Below are 12,886 nucleotides of genomic sequence, written 5' to 3'. Positions count from 1 at the left end.
ATGGCGGTGAAACGAGGCCGACAGAGGGGTGCACTGTCGTGGCCCACGCCCACTTCTCTGTGCTCTTTATACGTGTAGAGCGAATTATATAAGCAAGTAAGCAAGTAAGTAGCAATGTATACGTAATTACAAAAATTTGATACCATAGGTAAAGATGGAACACGTGATATAGAACGTAACGAAAAGGCACTCTATTGGAGAGTAACGGTACAATGGTCAATGGTCGAGAGTATATCTGACAAGTTCGTTAAGCGTTCAAAAAGTAGAGGAAACTGAGGAACTTGCGCATGCATCGATCACGCGCTTTGCCACTAAAATTTCATGAAGTAGAACGGCCCAGTCCTTGCCAGCACTGTGCATACCGTGTTCGCCAAAACTTAAGATATTCGAGTTAAAATTTATTTACAGTCGTAAGAGTTGCTTTTTCAGAGAACGGGAGTAGGAGCGTGCAGTAACGCGGTTGGGTGCAGGCCACGCCCACAGTGCGGCGTAGTGGGAGGCGCTGGAGCGGGCACGGAGTGGTGGAAACGAGAGGCGAGGTAATCTACGAAGAAACAATAAAGCGACTGGTGGCATTCGGCGCGATTCGAGTTCGTGACGCAACGAGGGTGGAAAAAGTGGTGTCGTAACGTTAGAGTGGGGGAACGAATGTATGTTTTTGCGTCTATGGAGGAGGAATTGGTTGGATGGTGCGATAAGATAGCTAAGAGAAGTGGTCGGCTCGTTGGTGGGGTGTTTTAGGTTTGATGAATGTGGAAGGTGGGAATGTTACGAGCTTGTTTTGACCTGATATACGAGCTGCTCGGAAGCCACACCGATCGACTCCGCAAATGGAAAAACTACATACATACGATCGTAGAAAGAACGACGCGACGTTACAAACCTTGTGTTTTAAAATTCACATTAGCATTTTCATGCCACTTTTATATCGCTCCTTGAGAAACTGCCTTAAATTTAAACTTTAAACTTCTCCCTTGTACGCAACCGTGTCCACTCGCGTTTCTCTTCGAACCTCTCCACGTCGTTTAAACTTCCTCCGTAAACCCTCCGTAAAAGTCGCTTTCTTATCGCAGTCGTAATATTTGATCGCCAACTCGTTCACTCGGCTGCGCTGAATATGCAACGAAGCTGCTTCCGCTACTCGCTGTCTCGTTCCAACCATCATCCGTGCTTATCCTTTCTTATTCGCCATATTTAATTTACGCTCTGTTCTTTTCCGTGCACTTTGTACGCATTAAGTATAAGCAGCCAGGTAGTTAACACTTTACCGACCGTTAGCGATTCAACATCATATGCACGTCCGACCGGCATCTCAGGCGCAGGTTCTCTCTAGCGCCGGTTGTGTTTCGGTTTAGACTCTCCGATACCATTCTTTTCGTTCATCGCGAACGGTAAGTTTTTCAAATTGATATAAAACTGTGTGGAGCTTACAATGCAACGCAACCGATACAACCGAGCAAGGTACCTTAGTACTAAATAACAAATTATTGCTCAAATAATGAGAAAGATTGTCGGCGACAAAAAAGCCGATTAATAGGCTATCGGTCGGTAAGCGTCGGCGACAGAAAGCCGATTAATCGTCTATCGGTCGGTAAAGTGTTAATATTACTGTCACGCGGATTTACCAGACAAACACTGGTGGCTCTGCTGTCTTTTCTAAACGGAAGATTCGAGAAACAGAAAAATTGGTGATTCGAAGTAATTTGTCGTATGAAACGAGCAGCTGTCCCGATACTTACGTTCTAATACGAAGCTTAACATTGTAGCCATTATATGGTAATTTGCAACGTAAGATTATCCAAGCCAAAGGACAAAGTTATAGGTAAAGTGTCGTAAGGGAAACATGGTGGAGACGTTACGGATGAGGGTGAAGAATAAATTTACGACGGTTGCGCCGCGTGTTTACGAGGATAGAAGGACGAGCCAGTGTGCCGGTCTCGCCAGTTGCACGTGTGACAAAAGAGGAAAGATATGTCATCGCGGTGTCTTGCGAACGACTTGTCACGGTGACATTCACGGTTAGTTGTGGAATAGGTCGTGTAAATAAGAGGGCGTGTCTGTGCAAAGGATATTATACACAGGGTGTCTCGTTTTCATTCATCCACGCGATTATATTGGAGAGGTTGAAATGAGAGTTAAACGAGATACCGATATACCGACGTAAGTAACAAATAGATGAGAAATATTTTTTTTTTCCGCAAGAAGGTAAATTCCACGCTCGATGTCTAATTAACTGTATATTTTACTTTGAATCAGTTTGTTCCAAAAGTTTCTTTCGTTTTATAGGAAAATGATAGACACGCTACATTTTTTGTTTTAATGCAAACGAAACGTATGCTGAAGTGACTGAAGATACAAAATATTCGACAGATTAACCCTTTGCACTCCTATGTCGAGTGTGAAACTGATAGTTTTTATCTGAGGAGCTCCTTTGTCCAGTCCCACTCGACATTCTTTCATGTCCACCTTTTTTTTTATAGAAGAAAAGCAGGATTGCATCATAGAAATTGTTTCAAGATATATCATACACTTAAAGATTCCAAGATACAACAATAGTGCGAACAAAACTGGTATTTAAGTGAATTTCTGTCTTCCTTTGTTTATTTAAATTGTCTTATTTTCTAGTTAAAGTAAATTTCAAATAAAACACTCAAAAGCGTTGCGAGCTGCTGGTAACGAAATTGAAATAAAATTCGCAGTGCGAAGGGTTAAGTTTCCTATTTGTATGAACATCGCCAGATAAAGCAGCTACCTGCAGATAGCGAAAGATACTTTTGCGACAGCCTAATATTACAAATGTGTAATATATCAAATACAAATGTCCGCAGTGTATCTATCTGCTCAGTCGGTATCGTAAATAACCAAAGAAGAGCAAGTGAAACCAATATACAACTTTATACCAACAAAGCTAAAAACAAGTCTTCTGTCGAAACGAACAGATTTAGCAATCGTCAGAATAATTATTTCTACCTGCTTTATCGGCAATTAAGTGACTGCGGATTTTGCAATACCACCTAATGACAAAATCCTCAATCACTTAGTTGCCAACACAATAGTAACCAGCCGATCACCGATTATCGGATGTTACTATTATTCATTGGTGTTATTCAAACGAACGATGTTTTATTCGTATGTACTCGTTGCTTTCTGTTTTATTCGTACATTTACGCATATAGACAGATAATGTGTACGTGATTTAGTTATTTCAATTGCTCGAATAGGTACGATAGTTACGTTAGACATGCAAAGATAATTAATCGAACGATTATAATTGCATCGTAGGTTTTTCAAAGAATAGAAGCGTTTTTTTAGTTTCAATTGCAGCTGCAACATCGGTGAAAACGTATCGCCCGAAAGTGGCCGCATCTTATTGCCGCATCCGTTACAAGCAGAGAAGGTTATGAATTTAAATCAGTGAGAACTGGGAATGAATGATCTCGGACTTTCGAACGGTAGCGTGTAATTTCAGCTATCTGGGGAACCATCGTACCGTTTATTTCAACACATTTTACTCGAGGAAAGCCTAAATATAGGTTTTTCTCTACGCAGCTTGCCGCGATCTTAATTATCCCAGTGACTCTGCGTGTCTGAGAAACAGCTGAGAATATGTAAAGAGCTTCGAAGCTCGACTATCGCCAATTATCAGCGCGAAGAAAGACTTTAATATACAGGGTGTCTCTAGCAAATGGGACAAGCCATCGCGTTGATACGATAGAAGATGGGGAAAAAATTGAAATAAAATTGAGATAGAGGAAATTAAAATAAAATAAAGAATTGAATTTGTGCGCGATTTTTCCGGAAGTACAGGCGTTTCAAAGGTGTCAAACTCGTCTCTAATTTTCTAGACGAACAGTACGCGTTTCTTTCTTTTACACATCGTTCGATGCACTTTTTCATTAATTTAATTCGCCTAGTCAAATATTGCAAATAATTTTCGTAATCAACGTGTAATCAGTAAAATTATTTTCAAAATTGCATCGATTAGGATGTCGATCAGAGCTGAAATCTCTGGCTGCGGACTTCATTAGTTGACTTTCTCTGTCCGAGATTTTTTGATAAAATGCTCGAAAAGATATATATACGTAACAAGATATCTACGCTGGCCAGATGATTAATTTGGTAATTTGTAATGGAAATTCTTAAACGCGATTACGCTGTCGTGCGTTCGCGTTAAGATCGTGGTATTATTTTTCCTCGACGAGCCTCGATTATTAAACTAACGCGATTATTCTCGTTAAAAGCGTACGTAGGAATTCTTCGAGGAAAACAGAAGCAGAAGATAAAATATAAATCGACTTCGCTTGGCTTCCCCGTGGATAAAAAAAATTTTTAATTTATAACGAACATGTAAATTACTTCTGTTTTAATGGACAATTTCGTAATTAACGCTTGCAACGAATCGTCCTAAATTATATCTACTGGCTATTGTAAATCTGAAAGAATATCGTCGTTAACAATCATAAATTTACCTGCAGATTATTTTCAAAAATATTCCATACTTTCATAATCGTCGAATAATTCGGTTGCTCGAAAGAAGAGAAGCTTAAAAATTACTTACGAAATAAACAATGATATTAAAATGTTCGTTAGAAACGAGTAAATACGATTTTTATGGAAATTTATACTTTCGTATAAAATCGATAGGAATTGGATAGGAAGTGCTATACTTTGGGTATTTTACACGTTTCTTCACGTATCTTCAAGTTTCTCATATAGGCTAGCATTTCCTGAACTGTGAACTTTTCACCTTTCCACATTCCTTACGTTCCTTGCCATCACACGACTACAACGATAAACCTTCACGTAGTGAACCATTAACGCGAATGTCGATTAATCTTGTCGCGTTTTAACGCTAGTTTCATCGAGAAGAAAGCAGCTTTCTCTTTTTGGCAAGCTTGTAAAAGCTTCCTAACATCTATTAACGATATTTCCAGCAATTAAAGCAAATAATTTCCATCTGCAAACAAACCCAGTTCCGTCGTAGCTAATTCAATCTCCTCCTCCGAAAAATCCATCGTCTTACTTGCACATTCACCAACCTTGTACGTACGTACCTCTGGAGCCTGTGTGCACCGTGTGCATCGCCAACAACAGGTTAGTATCGTTCAGCGTGGACAGCGACGAGAACAATGTTAACAAAGCGTCCGCGTAACGCGACACGAACGCTCCTCCTATGAAGGAGGAACGAAGGAACGCTGGCGTTCCACGCGAACCATCGTTCGCCGTTCAGCAACGAGCGGAGGGGATGAAGCCACGCCCACTAGCTGGAACGCTCGAGTGCAGCGCGATAGGCGGCTGACCGCGCGGCCAATCAGCGCGTGCATCGCGGAACGCGGCCGAGCGGTGGGGGCCAGGCAGCGCATCGGGAGTGTGGGTATCGTTCGAGCACAGTGTCCCTGGAGACGCGAAGTTGGCTGCTCGATTTTCCTCTGGCCTTCCGGTTTTCCACCGACCGGTTTCCGGCCGCGTGCGTTCACTCGCGTCGCTTCCGGTTGCTACGAAACATTTTCACCAAGCAAAATCACCGTTTCGTCGATCTCTCGTTGCAAGAAACTACGAAGGAAGAGTATTTTCGCGGAATATCGCACCGAGGACGAGAGAGGCCGTGTTGTGTGGATCTTGAACGGCGGGAAACGAGACGCCGCGGAGACTTCGATGCTGCCGCAGCAACGTTCGCGGAGAAACGCAGACGTTCTCAAGCTTTGCCGAGGATATTTTCCCTGCATTTCGAATATGCAGGTCTTTGTAGAGCTTTGGAGAACGGCGTGAGCCTTGTGCAACATTGTTGCGCTCTTTCTCAGATGTGGAAAAATGGTAGAATCGAAGATTTCGAGAAAATCAGCCGAGTTTGAGTCGGTTGCAGCTGTTGCGATCTTTTGAAGAACTATTGGTGCTGTTTTTATTGGTGAACGGCAGTGATTTCGAGGGGAATTGTATTTTGTGTGGCAAGGAACGTCGATGTTTGTCGGACATTGGTAAACTTCGAACTTTCTTCGAACATTGAAATTTGTGTGAAAGTGGATCGGTATATTTGGAAGAGTATCCTCTGGATTTAAGGATTTTTCCATGGACTGTAGATTCTTGGACAATTGGAAGGGAGAAGAGTTCCGGAAGATTTCAGTGACTCGCAGCGATATTGCTGCGTGCAATTGAAATTGGGACTCTGATCGAGACACAGTATGGCGAAAGGTATGTGCAAAATTATGTGACACGATGGAAAAACGCAGGTTAAGCGGATATTACAAATTTTTAAAAGAGAAGAAACTTTGCAGTTGCAAAGCTACGTTGCTTCCTTTGCGAGATTTTTTCTCGTCCGATAAGTTTCTGCTAATTTCGAGGCGATTTACGACTTTATATTTTATAAGCTATGACATTGTGCCGGCTAAATTGAAATGAATATTTTCTATCGAACAACGTGTCTATCTGAGAATTTCGTCAGAAAATTAATACCTTTATTTCACCGTAGCAGCTAAAGACTGCTTGAACAACGAATTTCAAAATGAAACAAGCTTCTACAGCGAACAGATAGATACATTTCATAGAAATCCCAAAACGTTTGAACATCGAACAGCAAGAAAGAATAGTCGAGTAAACGATGAACAAGGTTCTACAGCGAACAGTTAGATATGCTTCATAGCAATTCCATAAAGCTTGAACATCGAACAGCGAAAAAGAATAATTGAGAAAATAATGAACAAGGTTCTATAGCAAACAGTTAAGTATGCTTCATAGCAATTCCATAAAGTTTGAACATTAAACAGCAAAAAATAATAATCGAATAAGCGATGAACAAGGTTCTACAGCGAACAGTTAGATATGCTTCATAGCAATTCCATAAAGTTTGAACATCGAACAGCAAAAAGGAATAATCGAGTAAGCAATGAGGTTCTACAGCGAACAGTTAGATATGCTTCATAGCAATTCCATAAAGTTTGAACATCGAACAGCAAAAAGGAATAATCGAGTAAGCAATGAACAAGGTTCTACAGCAAACAGATACGTTTCATAGCAATTCCATAAAGTTTGAACATCGAACAGCAAAAAAAGAATAATCGTAAACGATGAACAAGGTTTTGCAGCAAACAGTTAGATATGTTTCATAGCAATTCCTTAAAGTTTGAACATCGAACAGCAAAAAATAATAATCGAGTAAATAATGAACAAGGTTCTATAGCAAACAGTTAGGTATGCTTCGTAGCAATTCCATAAAGTTTGAACATCGAACAGCAAAAAAGAACAATCGAGTAAATGATGAACAAGGTTCTACAGCGAACAATTAGGTACGTTTCATAGCAATTCCATTAAGTTTGAACATCGAACAGCAAGAAAGAACAATTGAGTAAATGATGAACGAGGTTCTACTGCAAACAGTTAGATATGCTTCATAGCAATTCCATAAAGTTTGAACACCGAACAGCAAAAAAGAATAATCGAATAAATGATGAACAAGGTTTTGCAGCAAACAGTTAGATACGTTTTATAGCAATTCCATAAAGTTTGAACATCAAACAGCAAAATGGAATAATCAAATAAATGATGAACAAGGTTCTACAGCGAACAGTTAGATATGCTTCACAGCAATTCCATAAAGTTTGAACACCGAACAGCAAAAAAGAATAATCGAGTAAGTGGTGAACAAGGTTCTACAGCAAACAACCAGATACGTTTCATAGCAATTCCTTAAAGTTTGAATATTCCGTGTGGGTAGAGTTTCGTGTTTTAAATCAGGTTTTAAGAGGTAATTGCGTAGAGCAGAGGAAAGCATGATAAGACAGGCTGAAAATTATCAGAATTAAAGCTGTCATGTTGCATGCATTGTGAGAAAACATGGAATGAGAAATAGAATCGTTGTTTCCGAACCACGTGAAACTCGACGAATGACACAGCAATAAGGAAGAACGTGGCATTCAAATTAATAAGAAAATAATACAACAATTACGAGCATCGAATTATTAAACGTGATAAGCAATCTGTTTCCACGCTGTTATTCAGTCTGACTGCGTATAAATTCAAACATTATAAATTTAAATATATACAATCTCAAGTATATAATCTTATATCACATCACTAATACAAATATAATATAAATATGGTACATATAAAACATATAGTCGTTGCGACAACTAGTTCCTTCGTATCATCTTTCTCTTTTCTTTATTTACGATCCAACGAATATCGTTTACCAGACGATCCACTCTGACTAGCGTGTTATAGCGCAGCAAGGCACTTACACTCGATGGCTACAAGTTATAAATAAAATCTTCATTGTAGAAACTGTCGCACGCATAATATCGGCGTGTTCCATAACACGCAGCTTGTAATTAACCAGTTGAACAAGTCGATACGAACAAGAAAACGACGCTTTTCTAAGCAATTTTCTATGAAAATAGAGCGAATATTATAGGTAGTTTTCGACACTTTCCTACATACGATATATAGTATCTCGTTAGGAAAATGATATACTGACTAAAAAAAGTATTTGTACGTCCCTTACTAATTAGATCAGACTGTAATAAATCTTGTATTATTTATAATTATTAGGTACGTGTTATAAAAAAATCGATATCTAACAAGAGAAGTTACTGCAACATGGCAACCTTAAGAAAAATGTCCCTCCGCACTCTACAATTACCATACTTATCGTTGTTGTATCTACGGGACATATTAAATATAGTATCGATATCTGTTTAGCATCGAAGTACGTTAAGATAAATTTGCAAAGTTTATCGTAGGAGGTACGAAAAAATCATTTTTCAAGATAACCAAGCAACGACAATGTTCTGCGTTGCATCGTGCACGGAGCAACGTGGAACTCGTCTATTCGCACACGTTCCTTGTTGCTGAACCAAGTTATAGTGCAACTTTTTTTTTAAATCCGATGTAGTGACGAGTACAATTTGCAGAGATCCTCGACTAATGTTCCGAGAATTGTCTGCACAGAAAGCCAGCTTTTTGCTGATCAGTGCAGTTCTGCGAACTGCCTTAAGAGCTGCCACTGCTTTACCACAGCCCATCATTTTCGTACAGTTGCTTCGATGGTTTTCCTATTGACTTTTCGCTCTGTCTTTCTTCTGCACGCTCGTTCCACCCAAAAACGATCGTTCGTGGAAATATCGCCATTCTGCCTCGAACGTCACAACGTTAACGACGATGTCTTCATCTGCTTACGAGCAACGTTCGCGGTAGAAAAGAAGATCAGGTTCGTTGGAGACGGAAGAGTCGCTTAACTGTGACCATCGGTGTCATTTAAAATCCACCTGTTCCTTTCTTCTCATCTGTTCGTTTCCAGCAACACGGAAGCAAAAGTAAACTTTGTTTTGTTCTGCCTCACGTTTCCATACGATAAAAATTGTAAATTAAATTTCCTTCGATTTCCTTCCTTGCTCTTGCGTTTACGATAACCCGAAGAACCAAACTAAAAGCTGTTCGAAAATTAAAATTGAAATCGTACGACTGGAAAAATTCGAACAGTACCTATGGGGATAAAAAATAAAACGTGGGACCCGATAAAAAGAAATAAAAGGAAAAAAAAGGAAAGAACGTTTCACTGGAAAATAAGGGTAACGTATAAATACTTTTTGTAGCCGCTGTAGTTACATAGGCATACGTAGACTGGCTGTTTTCACGCGATCGCTAATTGTTAATGGCTCGGTGTATCGCCGATAAGGAAAGTTATTCGCGTGTGTGTCACACCGCGATCTTATCCAGCCAATTCGAAACTTTATTTCCCGCAATTACACCCCGTTAAACGCGCGCCCTATGCGCCCTCTGCCCCTCTCCCGATGGAAAAGTTGATTTTGCGATTTTTAATTTCATTCCCAGCAATTTTCCTGGTCACGAATGGTGCGTGGCTCTTCTTGTTCCTACCTAGTCGTCGATCTGCACGTCAGATTGCCTCTTTTACGGCTGTTTTAATACGGGAAATTGTGCAAAAGAGTATTTAATCAAGAACGAAGTTCGATTACACATACAGTGGCATACCGGGTGATTCATAAGTGCGAGTCGTCGCTTCAGGCCGTAAATCTACGCGTTCATACAAATAGAAATGTGACTGTTGCGTAGTATAGTTTTCGTGTTATGCGCGAGTAGAGTGTAACATTGTTAAAGTGATTTCTTCTTTGCAGTGAGAATATTCCGTAAACTTGCAGCTTCGCGATATTCTGAATATCACGACGAATAGAGTGAGATTATATGGCCGACATGATCCTCCAAATCCATCGGTTTTCTGTCTTTTCGCGCCTTCTGCCATCTATCGTATTTATATTGGACGAATGCACACAGGGCCGGCGCAAGGTAGGTTCAGCGCGTTCGCCGGAACCCGGACCCGCGTTTTGAGAGACAAAAATCATTAAAGTTCAATGTAACTTCATAAAGTCCTCGTGGAAACTCACCTCATTCATCCTGGAAACTACTTTAGATAAAAATCCAGGAGCTTTCAGAGAAATGTACTTCTTAGAGAAATTAAACTACATCGACAGTTTTTTGCAAAGGTCATACAAGATTACAGATTTTGTACTTTCATCGAATTTTTTGCCCCTTGGAAGCGAATTATGGATGCGAAAAAACATTACTTGGATTTGTTTAAAAAACTGCTTATAAAAAATATATAATATGTAACAGCATTTGTAAATAAATAATTCCTCCTTATAAAATTTAAATGTAGGATTTGAATGTGTATTCAGGCCCCGCAGAGGTCACGCCGGCCCTGCATGCATACGACATACGTTCGTAAGACGCTCTGTTTCCTTGTTTTTTAGTGTAGGTTTAACGACTGAAGTATTTACAAAAAGTGCGTTTATGAATCATGGAAACTTTTTATTGGGTCGGCAACTAAATGATTGCGGATTTTGTCATTAGCACCCAATGACAAAATCACTTTGTTGCCAACCCAATAATTTTCCGATTGCTTAAAATTTGCGCTTTTCGTCCAGACAGAACGAACGCTTCGCCACAATCGTATTAGGTTCCTCTGATTGAAGATACACAAACATGTGGCATATTTTTGAAATTTATGTTCGTCGGTGATGGTCCAACGAAGAACAGATTCTTCTATTCTGTTCGTATTATCTGCTTCTGTTTATATTAAACACAGACAGCTAGGCATTTCAGAAATAACAAGCTGCTTCGCTATGATCAATGAGACGTTCAGGCGGACCATGATGCAGAAAAGATGGAGAAGTACGGCCGTTTTTAAAAACAGATTGAAATAACGTGAGATCGATATTTGTATATCAGGATTTTAGCGAAACAAAGGAGATCCGAGAGAGAAACCACGCCACGTCTAGCGTTTTGTTAAACCGTGTAACAGGCATCGTCATTGAAACACTATGATTCATGAGAAACGCTCGGAGGAGGGTTAGGTTGGGAGGATCGTATTTCCGAGAATTCAGAGACCGAAAGATGTTCTCGGCCGTTTTGCCGCGGCGAAAGAAGGCGGAAGACTAAACGAGACAACTATGAGAAAAAGGGCAAATAGTCTGCGGATAAGAAAGGCCGGCCAAGAACAGCATTTAAAAAAACTTATGGTAGCGCGATTCGTAAAAAGAAAAATCGCCAAATGTTTGTATTCCTAACCATTGTATGGACGATGGAAAGATGTTCGGAGAACGCTTTCGGCAGTTTCAGCCAGCCAATGTTTCGACACTTAGAAACTGCTTGCAGAGTATTCGACCTGCTCTCTAGCGATGACAGCCGCATTTAATCGACAGCTGCGTTCGTTATGTTCGTTCCGCGTGAACATCTATGCTATGTTTCCTTTAACACTTTACTGACCGCTAGCGGTTCAACAGCATACGCACGTCCGATCGTCAAATTGGTATAAAACTGTGAGAGTTTACAAAGCAGCTGACCTTAGTACTAAATAACAAATTACTGCTCATATAATGAGAAAGATCGTTTATCGCCATGGCAACTGATTAACTATAGGTAGGTTATAGGTCGGTAAGCGTCGGCGACCAAAAAGCCGATTAATAGGCTGTTGGTCGCTAAGCGTCGGCGACAAAAAGCAAATTAATTGACTATCGGTCGGTAAAGTGTTAATTTACGCGCGCGATAAAAGGCACGTGGATATTTGAAAAGAGAAACAGCGGTGTGTCACTCACTGGACGCTTTTTCTAACGAGTAGATCGTACACCTAATTATTGGGTTGGAAACTAAGTGATTTTGTCAATACCACGTAACGACAAACTCCGCAATCACTTAGTTTCCAAGCCAATAAATTATTATCGAACTGGAACGTGGCAACTTTAATAGCTAAATTTCGAATCAGATTATCTCAGGCTTTTCGAGCAGTCGTGGTAAATTCGAGCAGACGTAAACAAACTTGTAAACGGAAGATCCTAGCAATTGGCTAATACTGCGAATGCTATTTGTAGATACGTTTGATAGCTGGACAAGTGTGTGGAATTTGAAACAAGTGAGATACGTAGCCAAACGGTAATTAAGAACCGTCAAAACGCGTTTAATTTATTATACGATAGGATCCCTAATGTGTGCTTGTCACGTAAACACGTAAGTCGCATTTGTATCTTATTTCTTCTGGGAATCTGACGCCAGTGGCTACAGCTTCGATGTTTCGTTCGAAGGAGAGACACTGCAGTTAGCACTGAGCGAAAGAAGATATTTCGTTTTATCGCTGATTCTATCGTTTCAGCTTTCGAGTTCTATTTTTCTTGTCCTACGTTCCACACGAAGCCATTCGATAAATACAATTTTTGATCAATTTCGTTATCAGCAGCTCGCAACGCTTTTAAGTGTTTTATTTAAAATTTATTCGAACTAAAAAAATAAGAGAATTTAAATAAACAAAGGACGAAAGAAATTCACTTAAATACCAGTTTTATTCACACTATCGTTGTATTTTCTAATTTTTAAGTGTACGATATAT

General features: G+C 39.9%; 1 long non-coding RNA gene across 1 annotated transcript in view; it reads left to right on the top strand.

Annotated features, from left to right (window-relative positions):
* LOC117152228 overlaps positions 1–2,621 on the top strand; it is a 9,576-nt gene extending 6,955 nt beyond the window's left edge. Inside the window, exons 2-3 of the long non-coding RNA XR_004462546.1 lie at positions 446–451; positions 2,481–2,621. This is a non-coding gene — a long non-coding RNA (uncharacterized LOC117152228). The remainder of the gene's footprint in view (positions 1–445; positions 452–2,480) is intronic.
* Positions 2,622–12,886: the final 10,265 nt, after the last annotated feature.

Source organism: Bombus impatiens, unplaced genomic scaffold, assembly GCF_000188095.3.
Source record: "Bombus impatiens unplaced genomic scaffold, BIMP_2.2 scf_0852, whole genome shotgun sequence".
Classification (NCBI taxonomy): Eukaryota; Metazoa; Arthropoda; class Insecta; order Hymenoptera; family Apidae; genus Bombus; species Bombus impatiens.
This window is presented reverse-complemented; position numbering and strand designations above follow the sequence as displayed.